Below are 18,225 nucleotides of genomic sequence, written 5' to 3'. Positions count from 1 at the left end.
TACTTACCCAACTACTAATCAAACTGCCATTGGTTTGTCTTCAACCCTCTTCGGGGGTTCGTGAGGGTTGCTTGATTTTTCAAGTAACACACTACTGAATCATATATTTGAAAAACAAATCTGGACGTGCGATATATCGAATAGTATGTTTTCGAGGTCGCTGAATACGAATATGAACTTATTTTTTGCATACAACCCCGCAAAGCCCCTCTGTGCCCCAAAATGGGGGTCAAAATTTTGAAAAATCGTGAAAGGTCGAGTGATATATCGAATGATACGTTTTTGAAGTCGCCGAGTGCGAATATCAACTTATTTTTTGGGTCCCACCCCCCAATGTCTCTCTGTGCCCCAAAATGGGGGTGAAAATTTTGAAAAATCGTGAAAAGTCGAGTGATATATCGACTTGTATGTTTTCAAAGTCGCTGAGCACGAATATGGCCTTATTTTTTGGGCCCAACCCCTCACAGCTCCCAACTGCCCCAAAAAAAGGCCAAAATTTTGAAAAAATGTGAAAAGTCGAATGACATATTGAATGGTATGTTTTCGAAATCGCTGAGTACGAATATGAACTTATTTTTTGCCTACAACCCCTCAAAGCCCCTCTGTGCCCCAAAATGAGGGTTAAAATTTTGAAAAATCGTGAAAAGTCGAGTGGTATAACGACTTGTATGTTTTTGAGGTCGCTGAGTCCGAATATGAACTAATTTTTTGGTTTCCAACCCCACAAAGCTCCCAGCTGCACCAAAAAAAAGTTCAAAATATGGATAAAATCTCACCCCTTAATTAGTCGAAAACTTTACAGGAAAGCAATCAAAATGAAAACACATGAGATAGGCAAGAAGATTGACGTCTTACCTACTACAGACATTGAGGATAATTTTGGAGCGTTAGTAGGACGTTTGAATAGTAAAATGAGTGAAATAATAAAAATGAGTCTATAGTCATATTCAGCGATCTTGAAAACATACTATTCGACGTATTACACGTTTTTTGGCCACTTTTCAAAATTTTATCCTATTTAGGGGGGAATCGTAAGTAGTTCAATGTCTCAAAAACATACAAGTCGATATACCACTCGACTTTTCACGATTTTTCAAAATTTTAACCCTCATTTTGGGGCACAGAGGGGCTTTGAGGGGTTGTAGGCAAAAAATAAGTTCATATTCGTACTCAGCGATTTTGAAAACATACCATTCAATATGTCACTCGACTTTTCACATTTTTTCAAAATTTTGGCCTTTTTTTGGGGCAGTTGGGAGCTGTGAGGGGTTGGGTCTAAAAAATAAGGCCATATTCGTGCTCAGCGACTTTGAAAACATACAAGTCGATATATCACTCGACCTTTCACGATTTTTCAAAATTTTGACCCCCATTTTGAGGCACAGAGGGGCTTTGCGGGGTTGTATGCAAAAATTAAGTTCATATTCGTATTCAGCGACCTCGAAAACATACTATTCGATGTATCGCACATCCAGATTTGTTTTTCAAATATATGATTCAGTAGTGTGTTACTTGAAAAATCAAGCAACCCTCACGGACCCCCGAAGAGGGTTGAAGACAAACCAATGGCAGTTTGATTAGTAGTTGGGTGAGTAGACTTTGTAAAAAAAATTTGAGCGAAAACGAATGATTTTAAGTGGTAATTTTGATTAATTTATTGGACTGACCTTTTTTGAAACACCTACTTTTTCCACCCCTTTTTTTGGACACCCCCTTGAGCAATGGGTATCGAGCGTAGCATCAAATGGTCGAGAATTTGAAGGGGAACATTTTTCGTCATGGTAGTTTTTCTCAAAAACCTAATATTTACGGAGTGAGCCCCCTAAAAAATTTTCCTCCAGGGGTAGGAGAGTCGGCTTTTTTTTTGGTGGTTCAGAGGGTCCATCTAAACACATTCCCGAAGAAAAAATTTATGTGCCAATTTTTTCCTTTTTAAAACCGCTATTTGCCCGCTCTAATAGGAAGAATTTTGAAAATACGTTCAAGTCATTGCAGACATGTGCTGTGCAGGCACTATCAAAAATCCAAATTTTGCGATCTATTTTTCCCTGTTCTAAATCTAAGCTCATGCAAGCTAAATTCAAATTAGTTACCTTTTTCTGACAATTCTTAGCATAATGTCCCTTCTCTTTACAAATTTTACAAATAGCATTTTTTCTTTTCTCTAATACTGGGCCATTTGACACTTAACACCTTTTTTCCTTACAATAATTACAATTACTTTCATTTGATCCACTGGAAACATTGGAACCACTGGAACCAGCTGATGGCGGAGGTACACTCGATGCCGCAGTTACAGGTACACTTTTTCTCTTCGATTTACACTCAAATGATTTACGACCGGAATCGCCACATGCATAACAGATGATCGGAGCTGTGGGGGTGGATACCAAGGCAACTGAAGTTTTTTAATTCGGAATAGACTGCTTCTTTTTGTCAAATGCACGTTGCAAACGTTTATCTTCTCTGGTTAGGGCTTTGATGAAATCTTCCAAGGTTATTGACGAGAGCAAATTGGCAGCTGAAGTGATATGAACAAATATCTGAGGTACACATTCTTTCAATCTAGTTTTAAATGCCGAATCAATGATCACTTCTCTCAAGTCTTGCAATTTCTGACGGATATTTTCCAAACGAGCAATGTTCTCTTGCATATGGTCAAAATCGTCAGACTTTCCGCTAGATTTTCATCATTTTTTTAAAACCCCAAGTCATGTAAAAAAATGCGATTTTTCATTTTTCAACACAAAATTATTGCAACACTGCAAACTAAGAAAAAAATAATTGGAAAATGCACTATAGATATCTAGTGGATGAGTTTTAAAAAAATTAAATTTCATTAATTTTTTTTTTCAAGAAATTAAAATTTTTCAGCTGAAATGCTGAATTAATGAGTTGAAATGGTAAAAGTGGTCATTTTTTCGGATGAAGTAAAAAACGCAACAATGGATATTTATTTACACCAATTCATATTAGCGAGCAGAGGTATGCGATTCATTTGAATAGTTGGAGGAGAAAAGTCAAAACTTGTTGAATCTCAACAAATTTGCCATAATTTATAATATAATAATTATAATAGACAGACAGAATACCTTGCAAAGTCCTGGCTATACTTTTAGATGTTTCTAGATCTGCTACTTCGCTAGCCGCTAGATTGACAATTTTTGGCGATTTTCTATATTCAAAATCGCTTAATTGGCAACAATGGATATTTATTTACACCAATTCATATTAGCGAGCAGAGGTATGCGATTCATTTGAATTATTGGAGGAGAAAAGTCAAAACTTGTTGAATCTCAACAAATTTGCCATAATTTATAATATAATAATTATAATAGACAGACAGAATACCTTGCAAAGTCCTGGCTATACTTTTAGATGTTTCTAGATCTGCTACTTTATTCTATACTCGGATAGTTTAATGTTTTATTGTAGAGTTTAACCACGTGGTTTTCATGTAGAAATAACAATGAAATTTAACTAGATACCTACTTCATTAAACTAATTAATGTAATATTTTGATACCTAATTGATGAATTATAAATTAGCTTGGTCCGAATACAATTACAAATTACCACCTCAGTATCCGTATAAATGGGCAAACGTGCCGGTGAAAAATGAATTGACTCATACTTAAATAACAATCGGCTGAATCACATCTTCCATGTGTTTTGTATTTTGGTTTTTACTTTCGCTGCGCATGTACTGCATATTTCTTGAATTTTGAAAATAATTTTTTGTATAATATTCTACGTCACTCATCACCATTGAATATTTTCTTCTTCAAAACTCGTTAAAACCCAAAAAATTTGTCACATTGTCATAATTACCTATAATAGACGGACAAAATACCTTACGATGTTCTGGAAAATTTTTTGATTTTTTTTTAAATAGAGCTTTTAGATGGTTTTTAATTAGGTTTTATTTGATTTTGATTTCAAGACATCGAACAACTTGAATCGCTGTATCAATAGAACATTCAAGTATCACAAGTAATACATAAGTAAGTACCTATACATACCTAATGTTTGACAAACTAAACAAAGCACGTTGTAAGTTGATTTGATTACTGCGCAACTTTGAATTCGCCGAGCTTGGCGAGAGCTTTATATGGGATACTTAAAGGAGATTTCTCAGGATACCCCTCCCTCCAATTTTTTGATGATATTTACTGTAATGTGGCCTTTTTATTATGACACTTGTCGCGTTTTAAATAATCAAAGTTGACTGAAATGGTTCCGGAAATCCGGATGGGAACTCGCGGATCAATGAGGAAATGAGCAACTCGTGAATAATAAAGGTATATCCTTCTTCACATGTTGTAATTCTCTACAGAAAAAGAAAACTTTATGGTCGTACGTTTGTTATATAGTACTCAAACGTAATGTATGAGTGTGTGCTCGTGTTTTTCTTTTTTTTTTTGTTTCCAGGATACTCATTCAGTAAAGCATGAAACCCCTTACAGAAAAATACTCACAATTCTTAATATTTGCATAATAGTAAATACTTAATACCGTTGCTGAATAACGGATAAAAATCGAATAAAGATCGTGGAACCAATGTTACCACTTCAAATACCTACCCAACAATTACGTATCCACCTTCATTCGCTATTTGACTGGTTTTATCGTTTTTAAAAATCGACAAAATTTAAGAACATCTCATTGAATGATTTGAATACAATGTTCACAACCAGTAGGTAATAGGTATTAGATATGTGCATACTAACTTACTTTTCGTGAACGTCGGATCTACAATATTATAAATTTCAATTTAACATAAGAGACGAGTCTGTGGTACAAGGTGCACTGATAGGGGCGCATTCAATTTAGCTGAATTTTAGGTATGCCCAACAATAAATTTGGCCGTTAATTTTTGACAATTTTATAGCTCTATGAAAAAGTTATTGACACCAAAAAATTTGTAATGGTATGGAGTGTTAATCGACGTGATTAAATATTCCCAATTCAATACGGGGTGGAGTAAATTTTGCATTACTTACCTCGGCTTCATGTTCTTCATTTTTTTGTTTTTTGTTTTTTCACATTTTCAAGTGTAAAAAAAACTTACTTTGGATCAAATATTCTTCGAATTCGGTATCAATGAACTGCCAATTTGACTGTAAAAACAATAGATATATGTATGTGAAGAAAAATAATAATAATAAAAAATATGTTACAAAGTGTGTGGTACAGGTTCAGAAAAAATAGGAAAAATGTTGTGAGGAATTTTTACTTGAAGTATTGACAAGATTCTATGAAGAAGGTAACTGAGAAAGATCATCTAAGAAGATGAGAAAGGAAAATAAGATAAAGACAGCGATAGGAACGTAGATAGGTGATGGAAAAACAGTTACCTACCTGCCTACCTACTATGCCATTGATAATAACGATATTTTTAATACGAGTACACTAACAAATATTGATCTAGAAGAACCTGTTCTTGATTTTTCAAAAAATTTCTGACCGTGAGAAATTTTTTTTGAATGCAATAATTCCAACGTATTGGAAATTTGAAAATCGACCTAAATCCGCCAAACACATACGTTAGTAACTGAAATTTGTGATGTCGTAGTCTATTTGGGTGTAGTCTTGGTTACACCCGGGCAAAGTACTGCAGCCGGTTCTGAGAGGGTCACTCCCTGGAGACCCTCCCTCGACATTGAAAACATTTTGGAAACCATTTGAAACGCTCTAGTTTCGGGGAAATGGGGAAGAAAAAAGAGGGGGGGAAATGGTTGTGTTGAAATCATCTGAAAAGGGATAAAACCTTACTTAAAATGGTTAATCTTATTTATTGATCATATCGTATCGTGTAACCGGTTAACCATCTGAGCTATCCGAGCAGGTAAGTCCACGTAATAAGTGGTACTGTACATTTTATTCCATCTAGGTGGTTATTATTTACCTCACCCCATTAGGTAGTTATTCTTATACCTTCTATCTATTCTCGGTTACCCTTTATTATATTATTACAGTTTAAAAAATCGTTTTCTGCTTGATCGAAGTAGTCGTATTTCATTTTTAATCATAGATCGTTGATAGTATCTACGTCATAATTCATTGATTCAAATAACAACGCTGCAGAAAGTTGATCAGTTGTGTTTTTCACCCAGATTGGTAATTTATTGAGAATATTAATATTTTTCATAAAAATGCTTTGATTCGAACATCAAAGCTGCCGAAATTTGATCCGTTTTTTTGTTCATTTTGATGGGTAAGTTTGCTCAGAATATTTTTTATAAAAATTACCTGTTCCCTCAAATTGCTTCCTCAATACCTACTTGATACGTAACCCAATCAACAATATGTACAGAACTACCAAAATCCAAAATTTGTTTGGATGGTTTTCTGACAGTATTAATTTTGTTAATTTGAAAAAATAATATTCAAAAAAAAAAAAAAAAAAAACTTACTTACTGGAAATATGAGAAATGTTTCCATTTTGAATCTAAACGCACAAATAAATTTCTAGTAGTATTCTAAGGACGAATATGCTTTAGGTGTACCTACTTAATTTGACAGTAAAAGCCATAAATATAGGTACATATTATGTGAAAAAAATAATATAATAATAAAAAATATGTTACCTACAAAGTGTGTGGTACAGATTCAGGAAAAATAGGAAATTTTGTGAGGAATTATTACTTGAAGCACTTACAAGATTCTACTTATGAAGAAGGTAACTGAGGAAGTTAAAAAATGAGAAAGGAAAATAAGATAGAGACAGTGATGGGAACGTACATAGGTAAAGGAAAAACAGTTACCTATCTACATGCCACTGATACTAGCGATATTTTAAATACGAGTAGGTATCTACCAAATATTGATCTAGAAGAACCTGTTCTTGATTTTTCAAAAAATTTCTGATTGTGAGAAATTTTTTTTCAATGCAATTCCAACGTATCAGAAATTTGTAAATCGACCTAAATGCGCCAAATACGTACGTTAGCTACTGAAATTTCTGCTATCGTATTCTATTTGGGTGTGGTCTTGGTTACACCCTGGCAAAGTACTGCAATCGGTTCTGAGGGGGTCACTCCCTGGAGGCCCTCCCTCGACATTGAAAACATTCTGGAAACCATTTGAAACGCTTTAAATTTTATGAAATGGAGGAGAAGAGAGAGAGAAAAAAAATAAAATGATCATTTTAAAATGCTCGAAAATTAATTCCCAGTTGTTTCACCAGTTCCAGCTTTTTCTGCTGTAAAGTATCGCATAATTATTTTCTCGAGCCAAGAAATATCTACTCGATCCATGTGGAGTTTATGACATATTTTTTTCTAAAAATGAAAAATAAGAAAAAAAATTACTTAGATAATATCTCCATGGAATGTTTTTTTGGTTATAATTTCGCTTCTCGAGTTACAAATGATTATTGTTTGTTACAACGAAAGTGTTCTAGATCTATCTTCTTTAGACTGTTTTTCAATGCCATTTTCATTAATACTTTAACCAATAACGTAGTATTTTATTCTCAAAAAATGAATTGATCAATTTTGTAGCCTTTTGTAAATAATGATTAACATAGTTTAAATTGATTTCAGTACTTTGGGTCTAAAGGTTGAATTTCCGTTTGTGTGGTTTTTATTATGAAAAATTTTACTTACTATCTACGGAATTAATTGTCTTGAAATGGATTTTTTTTTCAGTTTCTTCTTGTATTAAGTTGCTTAACGTTTCAATGAAAATTTCATCGATACATGAACATTCAAAGATGAGTATTTTGACGACATTGTACATACCTACATACAATGATTTTGTTATAGTTTTGCAGCCAAGTACCTAACAATGATTAAATTTTAACTTTGAATAATTCGATTTCATGACAATATCGGTTCAGTATACCTACAGTGAATTTAAAATTCGAATGAATGATCTTATTATAAAGTATGTATACGTACAATGATACAAACAGAATTCTCTCTAATTTGAACCAGTTTGTTCGATGTGGTTTAATAATGAGCGATTTTCAAACACTTCTTGTTGACTGCAATTATTAGTATACCATTCTGAAACGCGAGTTCATGTTTTAAATGATCTTTTCCAAGTCTTTACATTGATGATGGACGAAGATGAATGGTTCATTGTTTCCATGAGGAAAACTGAGCACTTACTATGCATAAGGAGTATTACAACTTGGTTAACTCATGCTCATTTCCAGTTCCAATGTTTAGAAAACCAGTTTTATTGGTTCATGGCTTGGTTGATCACATGAGTGACAACCCAGTTTGTGTCTTATTAAGTATATGCATTATTTCATTACTGTCATTTGTGAAATACTAACGAGTAATGATAATGGGTCATCTTCATTCAGATACGATAATATTATTATGAAGATTGGACGTGAGAAACAAATCCTCACTCGCGATGCCATCAGAGAAAACAACGAAATAGCATTTTCAAAGATGGTTTTTTTTTATGAGTCTGAAAGTTGCTCAATTCGGTATGAAGCATTTCTTTTCCCAGATACTTCATGCAGTCGATTTGAACCTACGTCAGCAAACTGGTTCCAGTTAGATTGATGTGAAAAAAATCAAGAGATCACGGTTCGGAATTTTTATTCAAACAGGAAAAATTTTAAATTCGATAATTAAAAAAAAAAGAAAAAAAAAATAGTCAAGCTGATTTTGAAAAATTATATACTTACCTATATGTAAAAAAAAAAGAAAAAATTTTCACCTACCTACTCGATATGATTGACTGCGAAATTCAATTCATCGTAGTATGTACTTGTCAGTCATGTCTCAATGAAAGAAATAGTTGAAAAAATGTATTAAAAAAATTGTCGAAAGCCCCATTTCTTGTCAAGAAAGCAGGATTTTTGTCGTATTTTTATTCATTTTTTCCATTTTTCTTCTTTCATTGATGTGTACTATGGTCACTCCTGTCTTTATTATGAATTAAAAAAAATATATATATCGTTAAAAAAGAGCGATGAAAATGGCAAAAGCAACGCATCAGTATTTTTCGTGAAAGGATAGAATTTGGGAAATGCAAACGTGAAACAAGGCAAAAAAATGGCATTGTCAGAATCGATCTAAAACTTTCCAAAAATTGAATAAAGATACTTACCAAAAATAATTTTTTTTATAGCACACTATGGAATATTATGGTTTTACTGTCTCGGTCGAGGACCAGAGAAAAAAGTGTAAACGATGCAAATTTTAATCTTTTAAAATAATTTAAAAAATAGAAAAAGACAATTTTTTTCTGTCTCGTGATTAACTACAAATTTTATTTTGAATTATTATACTCAAGTGTTTAGACATGCATTTGGAGTAAAAAAAAAATGAATAATAAAAACGTAAATGCTATAAAAGCCACCCAATTTTCAAAAATTTGGTAGGTAAATTGCAAAAACATCAATCACAATTTTTGAAAAAAAAAAAAAAAAAAAAACAGAAAAAACAGAAAAAAATAGAAAAAAACAAAAGAAGGTAAAAACCTCAATTTTTTCTGTCAGAATTAGCTGTGAAAATTTTCCAATTTTATTTCTGGTATTAAATCTCTAATTATTTCATTTTTAATCGAGGCTGCCTCGTCAATCAGATTAAGTAAAAAGTGGAATAAAAATGTCGGTAAAAAGAAGCCGTCCACTTTTTAAAACTTGAGTTAGAAAACAAGTCTTATAATTTAAATAAAATCACGAATATTTGGTTAAAGATATTGATAAAATAAATTACCTGCTCAAAAGATGCTATGAAGGCACAACTAGGTACTGTTCGTTGAAATTATTAGCAACGAATTTTCAAAAATTTCATTCCTGATTTTGAATCCGAAAATCCGAATTCACTTTAATCAGGGCTGTTAATTTTTTTCAATTTGAAGATGACAAACTAATCAGCTGCTTACTTTTTTTAATTGAGTTTTATTAATTGTATTTTAAAATTATAAACTATAATATCTGTTAGATAGAGGCGTTCCTCTTCCTTATGATAATATGCATCACTTGATAGTACCATCCAGTAAAGCAGTGGAATCTGAAAAATAGAATGAACGAAGAACATATTCTTTTGCATATATTTTTCTTTGCTATCGTATTAGATAGGGATAATATCCAACATATCTTTGTAAATCAAGAAATTTCGAGTCGAATGACTGAATGAGCCAATTTTATTTTGCATATGTTTGGCGAGAGAAACGTACACGAATAAAATAAGTATTGCCTGAAAAAAATTGAAAAAATATATAACGATGACAAAAGCCGTAACTTTTTTCATGTCACACTTAATTATCAGGATTTGTCTGTTCAATCAGATGAAGTGAAAAAATAATTAACCAAGTATTAAGATTGCAGAAGATAAAAAAACACACACTTTTTAAAAAATTTAATAAAAATAATGACTAAATTTTCAATTTGAACTATCTCATCAACCAGATCATGTTGAAGGTGTTGACTGCTTACATCAAAAAAATTTCGTTCAAGTTGAAAAATTTGGAACAAGGAATAATATTCGTTATGGTAGCACCATTAATTAATTTTAAAGATCAAATGTACTCATTCAAGACTTCACATTCCAAATTTTTGGTTTTCAAGCCACCTACGAGTATTTGCGAGTATTTTCAAGGTATCGATGTTTTTATGGGATGCTTTTGGCAGAAATTAGCAGAATTGGTGGACTCGATAATGAAAGAATGAAGATGGCAAAAGCCACCTAGATATTTTTTCTTAAAATTTCTGATCGAATTTTCCTCATGAATTGGCTTTTAAAGTGTTTCATTAGAGAAGTAAATTTTTCAGGTAGTTTCCGATGTATTATTTTTCTGAATTTCTGCTACTTCATGATTCAGTTCTTGATCGATCCGGTTTTCAGAAAAAGCATACCTATTACTTTTGTTGCGAGTATTTTATATCTTTATTGAAGCAATATTATCCAAGCTTGATTTCTGTGTGAGTCACATTTTCATGTAGATGGGTCGATTGGAAAATTTCTATAACTTTTCTGATACATATTTCACTATAATCAGCAATGAAACATGTTAGGTACCTACCTTGCGTTTTCCATTCATCTACTGATTGTGAGAACTCAAAAATAGAAATTGATGCTTACCTTTGACAATATTTCGTTTCATGGTATTTTCTTGGTTTTCGATCTCCGTGAAAAGAAAAAAAAAACGTTTAAAATTGTGTCAGCTTTTTAAGGCCATTATGAAAAGACCTTCAATCAAGGAACATAAAAGTTTGTCAATTCTCAAAAAAATTCAATTTTTACAGTTTTTTTTTGAAATTAATACTAATTTGAAAATGAAATTTAATCGCATTAAAAACTATCCAGCGATACCTATTTCACGTATTCTATTTTATTCTAATTTTGTTGCAATAATGCACGGACCTCTAAATTTTTTTCTTTGCAAGTCACAAAAATTGAAAGAAACGATCGAAAAAATTTGACGTTGGAAATCAGGGTAAGTACTATTGAGAAAAAATTTCCAAAATAAACGATCTCTCGAGTTAATTTTTTTTTCAAATATCACAAGTGAAAATAGCATTATCTAGCCAGCAAATGAAGAGGTGACTTGATTTTGAGGAAGCTAATCTAGTACCTGAGACAAAGAGTAGTTTATAATGAAGAAAATTCGTTTTTGTATTTTTCATGCCTCATTTACCTTGGAATCATGAAGGAGAGTAATTATAGAGGGGTTAGAACTTCAGTTGCATTGGGGAGAAAACGATGATGATAAAAAATTAGGAAGATTAATAAAGCTTCGAAGTGATGCAATGTCCTTTGGGAGATGGGTTGAGATGAACAGGTCATTGCGTTCCATTTAGAAAAGCGATCTTTCAACTGTTTGAATAGGTATGCGAAGTTTAATCAATTTGAAAACGATATTTAATTAAATAATTAAGAATTAACAAACATAATAATATAACTGGGCACAATTGTAAATTATAATTAATGAGAATAAAACTGAGAGGATGAAAAGCGAAGATAAGTTGAGCGTATACCTTACCTATACAAGTATTTTCTGGAAACACAGAATTTATTTCCTAGTGATCGACATAACCACCGTACATGAGCAAAATTCGCCTGTGGTGAAGACATTAAAAATATATAAATACTAGGGGGCCTACGGCCCCCTGGCCGCTTCGCGGCCCAACCCCCGTTACTCGTTCCTCGGGCTTCGCCCTCGGAACTCGCTCTTGGGGGCTGCGCCCCCAAACCCCCCTCTGTTATACACTTCCTCATTCAAAGAGTATGAAACTTTGAAAATTTGCCTCGCTTAACCCATTTAGCAATGATAGTTTTTGAGATTAATTTACTTCAATATTTTGTAACCGAAATTCAAAATTTGGATTCAAAATAGCTCAAGGACTAAGAACCCTAGAGGGTAACTTAATGTAAGTGCGAGAAATGTTCGAAAATTTAATACTCTCTAAAAAGAGACAGAGACATTACCCACCTTTATTGCTTTTTTGGTTTTTGGTAAATCTATACATTGGAGCATGATCGAAAAAATGGCAAGAACAGCTCATTTTTAAACTCAAGATTTGGACCGGTCCTTTAATTTTAAAATTTTTTGAGCTGTATATTTTTTCTATATTCTAGATACCTAATTATGTTAACGTGTCAAATAAAAAAAATTAGCTCTCTAGGTTGCATTTTTTCAGGTATTTTTCCATGTATTTTTCCATGTATTTTTTGGGAGAGGCGCTTTATTTAATAGAGATAGATCTGTACAATTGTACATAGATGAGGTAGATAGATAGATTGATAGATAACTTCACTTGATGATGTTAACACCTCACAATTCTCTGAAATGTGTAATCATTTGCACTTTTCTTTTAAAATGACTAATTCCTCGAAGTCTTTAGGATGTTGATTGTTAACCTACAATCTCTCAACAAAAGACGTTTTTTCTGTGTTTGGTGTGTTTTGTGATACCTGAGTTATGGAATGAATAGGATGAACTGGTTTAAGGGTGAGTTCATGCGGGGTAACGTTGACAAAACACTGACTCGATGTCGCCGCTCTATTATTGCAAACAGGATTTTAGATACCTGCTACCCCATCTCACCACACATCCATGCATCTCATTCAAAACGCTGAATAGACCCATTTAAACTCGAAATTTGAGTCCTTTAACTTAAAAATTGGTTGGTCTGATAATTTTTTTCGTATTCTAGAGAAGTTGAGTTGTCGATTAAAAAAAAAATTAGCTTTCTAGGTGCCATAGAACCGGCTAGATATTTTTTTTTGATTTTCACGTATTTTATCGCAATTCTTTGTGTATTTTTGAACTAAACAGTAAATTTGACGCAGATGATCGATTTTGATCTGATAACAGGTTACACCATTTCAAAGAGCATCGAATTTTGAACATTTCCCTCGTTTACATTACTCATCTAGCGTTTTTAGTTTTCGAGATAATTTAATTCAAAATTGTATAACTGAAATTCAAAATTTGAATTTAAAATAGCTCAAAAACTAAGCACCCTAGAGGGGTAATGTCAGTGAGGGAAATGTGCAATATTTAATGCTCTTTAAAATGAGACATTAACCACCTTCATTTTTTTTTTTCGTTTTCGATATATTGCAGAATAATCAAAAAAACAGCAAAAACAGCCCATTTCAACTCGAAATTTGGGCCCTTTAACATCAAAATTTGTTGGTCTGATAATTTTTTTCTTATTGTAGAAACGTTAAGGTTTCGATTAAAAAAAAAATTAGCTTTCTAGATGCCATAGAACGGACTAAATAATTTTTTTTGATTTTTCACGTATTTTTCGTTTATTTTTCGGGTATTTTTTGGGCTGGCGCTTTATTTAATAGATATCTTTGTCAAAAAGTTGCCCGTTTATTCGATTGAAATGCAATGAAGTAATAATTAAAGGACATAAAATATAGAATTTACGATGAAAAAAAAGAAAAAATTAACTCGAGATAAATGAATAGGTGAGAAGACACGGTTACAGTACGGAGACATCGCAACCCCTCTCTTCTCTCCACCAACAGTACAGTCTCTACAAACCGCTTTCTTTCCAACGTACACCTCATCCCTTCCCGCAACAACCCTCGTCCATACACCTACATACTACAACAACACGGCTGCGCGACCGCGGAATCTCGGCACTGAAACGTTCCAAAACATTTCCAAAATCCCGTATTTTTCAAAAAAATAACTCTCTCTTGCGCGCCTATTTATAGATCAATCTTTTTGAAATTTTTACACAAATTTTCTGTTGTGAAAATACAACCATACGTTTTTTCAAAATTGAAATCGGATAATGGAAACTTGTGATTGTCCAATTTTGGTTTTTATGCTGTACCTCCCCCCCTAATGGTCCAAAGTAGTTTAAAGCTGGGCTAGGAAGTGCGAGTAACATATGATGAAAGATGTTGTAGTTGTAATTCAATTACCAAAAAAATTGGGGGGAGAGGGGGTCCAAAAATTTTCAAAATCCACTTTTTGGGGCATAACTTTCCTTCTATGGGTCCAAAAAAGTACAAATTTTGGATTTGAGGTTCAAATAAGATTTAAAAGAAACAATTTTCTCGAAATTTTGATATCTCAAATTTAGCACCTCCCCTCCCAAAATTGGGGGTCCTAAAATCAAAATTGACCCTTCTCTATATTTTTGGCATCATCTACTCGTCAAGAGCTTTCTATTTAAAAAAAAATCACATTTCTAGCTATAATAGGGGCGGAATGAAAAATCGCTGAACTTTTTTTCTTGTAGCTTTATACAGGGTGTTAAATAAAACGTGGGCAATAATTTCAGAATAGATGCAACTCGAGTAGACAAACAAAAAACGTTATTATGATAAGTTGCCTATCTTGTAAAATGAAGGCGCTACGTGCTCCGCAAAACTCGAAATTTACCAATTTTGAAAAATTCATCAAAAATAAGAAAACGTTTGAATCATTTAATTAATGCCCCTAACCCATAGTACTCGAGTGGACGAACAAAAAAAGTTATTATGACCAATTGCCTATCTTCAAAATTGAAGGGGCAAACTTGATTCAAAATTTCCAAATTTCGAGTGCCCCAAATTTGAATTTTGAAATTGTGCTGGCCCCTTCAATTTTGAAGATAGGCAATTGGTCATAATAAATTTTTTTGTTTGTCCACTCGAGTACTATGGGTAAGGCGCATCATTTGAATGATTCACACATCTTCTTATTTTTGATGAATTTTTCAAAATTGGTGAATTTTGGTTCAAAAATGAGGTAATTTCTTCAATACGCAGACAGTAAGAAAATGTTTGAATCATTCAAAGGATGCCCTTAACCCATAGTACTCGAGTGGACGAACAAAACAAGTTATTATGACCAATTGCCTATCTTCAAAATTGAAGGGACCCGCACAATTTCAAAATTCAAATTTGGGGCACTCGAAATTTGGAAATTTTGAATCAAGTTTGCCCCTTCAATTTTGAAGATAGGCAATTGGTCATAATAACTTTTTTTGTTCGTCCACTCGAGTACTATGGGTTAGGGGCATCACTTAATATGATTCAAACGTTTTCTTATTTTTGATGAATTTTTCAAAATTGGTAAATTTCGAGTTTTGCGGAGCACGTAGCGCCTTCATTTTACAAGATAGGCAACTTAGCATAATAACGTTTTTTGTTCGTCTACTCGAGTTGCATCTATTCTGAAATTATTGCCCACGTTTTATTTAACACCCTGTATATATGATTGGCTACAAAAACCACATTTTTACTCCTTCACTCCCCCCCTCTCACCTCCCAAAATATTGCTTTGTGGTCCGAAGAATTCTTCTCATCGTAGTCGACCTTTTTGAAATAAAGAGTCAAGATAACGAAATAACAGAATATTTTTTAAAGTGATTTATTCATGTGACAAAATAACTCTAAATGTGACGCGGCCAGCGATACCATACCATATGTCGGAAAACTTTTTTTTGAGATAATCGCGTTTTCATGGAAAAAGTCAGAAAATATCAAAAAAATTTTTTTTGTCGATTCATATACTATGAAGCCTATACTTTGGAATGGGTGTACCCACCGATCTCAAACACGTCGTTTTAGTGGTGAAAAACCGGTTTTACAAAAGTGCTTTTCATAAAAAAATGTCAAAAAAAAAATAAAATATTATGATGTAAAACCATTAAAAGATAAAAAAAAAAAAAATTTAAAAATGTTACAAAAATAACCCAAACTTTCGAACACGTTTTTCTCAGAATTTTGGTTTTTGAATTTCAAAAAATACGCAACTTTGAAATTTTGAAAATTTGTCAGATTTTAATATTTTGAAAATCTGTTTGCACCATTGAAAAGAGGAAGAAAAACACTACCAGAAACCACAATAAAACGAAAAAAATTTTTGCCGACATATGGTATGGTATCGCTGGCTGCGTCACAAATACTGTAATATGATAATCCCATTTTCCAGATGATGCATTCGCTGGCCTTTTGAGCAGTATTGGTTCTTTCGCATGGAACCTTATTTTGAAAATAAGTATGAAGTTGAATAAATGTTTTTCAAAAGGTGGAGAACTGGGGGAGGTTTTTTCTGGAAGAAGGGTTATTTAGAGCAATTTTAACGCAGAAATGGTACATTTTCAAAAAAATTCTGCTAATTCATTTCGTCACCGGTTTGTTTTTCAAACTTTTCAGGGCCCTACACAGAGAGATGAACATTACCTACTCGAGGAGCTGGAGAGATTTCTTATTATTAGAAAAAGGTTATTTACGTAGATAGATTATGAAACATAATTTGAAAGTTGTTTTGGAAGTTTCCTCAACTTTTGTTATATTTTATTTTTATAAGTTTTCTCCATAATTTTCGAACTCTATTGAGGGAAATCTGTATTTCTGGGGGACTGATTAAGAGTTTCTCTTGAAAAGGGAGAGGGACTTGTTTAGAAGAATTCTGCTGTAGTTGAGAATTTTTAATTAAATTTTTCCCCTAACATTTCTTTGATTTTTTGCAATTTTGAAGAGCTCTTGGGATTCACCTTTTTTGGACTCGGGAAAAAATTAAAGGATAAGGAAAAAATGTCGAATAATACGTAAATCTTTACCATCTTTTTCATGAGCGATGACATTCGAAGCCCATTGAGAATTGGACTGTTGAACGATACCAGCGTTTTCCATTTTTTGGAACTCATTCGCAATCTTTTTATTCACTTCTGGGCGCATTTTACGCATCTTTTCGTATACTGGAGCGGCGTCACCAGTTTCAATGAAGTGTAGCACATCATGTGGCACCGTTGCATGGTATTGAGGAGGACGGAGCAACGCTGGGAACTCGGATAGCATTTTTTCGACCACTGGGTCCAAACCAGTCTTCAATGACACCATTTGGATGCTGGATTGGCTGGATTCAATTTCGGCACACTTTGAACTGAGTAGGTAACGATAATTTGTCCAAAATTTTCTTTCCTTGTTTCCTTGTATATCGATCAGCAAACCATAAGCATAAATCCAATTGAAGACGAATTACTTACTATCGGTTAAATTATTCAGCATGATTACTTGTTTCTGGGGTGGTAGCCCTCCTCATTAGCCAATCAAAAAGTAGGGTAGGTAGCACGAATTCGTCGAATAAGTACTGGAGAGAGTGACTGTCGAATAGATCAATGGCGCTTCGTAAGTGCTGATCAACGATGTGGTATGAACATTTGGTGACCCTGTGAGAGGGATATAAGTATGCCGTTCCTGTAAGGGATATTAGGGACAATGTTACCGCCCTTGTGGTGGTAACACTGGAAAGCGTCGAGTGCTGGACCTACCTGTCCAGTGCTCGGCGCCGTGGCCGTTATTCTTTGTGTACTATCGTGTAGCAAAGGGTCAGTCCAATCTGAGTTTATTTCGGGCACTTCTCTGAAATGAATGGTTAATCTGAGTTTATTATATTATTTTGTGTATTATTTTATGAACTGTGTCAATTTGAGTTTATTAATCTGATTGTGAGTTTAATTGTGTTTATTAATTGTGTTTTTGTGTTCTTTGTTTATGTGTAATTTTGCCGAAGAAGGCAATTTGTAATAACAGTTTCAATTTACATGTATCGTCACGAATAAATATTTGATATACACCGCGTGTAATACATATATTATTGTGCGTAATATTATAACTCTTAGCCGGGGTAAGTCATCCTTAATTAATTACTAGGAAGTCTGCATAATATAATATTTCACAACCCGTTCGTTGAAGCCTGTGTATAGGATTCTGCTGATTCGATGCTGGATGCTGGAGTAAAAGAGGTCAAGGTCGTCCTCTTAATATGTAGGTAGTTAATGTGATCTTCCCAT

The sequence above is a fragment of the Planococcus citri genome, chromosome 4 (genome assembly GCF_950023065.1).
Source record: "Planococcus citri chromosome 4, ihPlaCitr1.1, whole genome shotgun sequence".
Lineage (NCBI taxonomy): Eukaryota > Metazoa > Arthropoda > Insecta > Hemiptera > Pseudococcidae > Planococcus > Planococcus citri.
The sequence above is the reverse complement of the archived record's forward strand: the minus strand, read 5'-3'. Positions refer to the sequence as shown.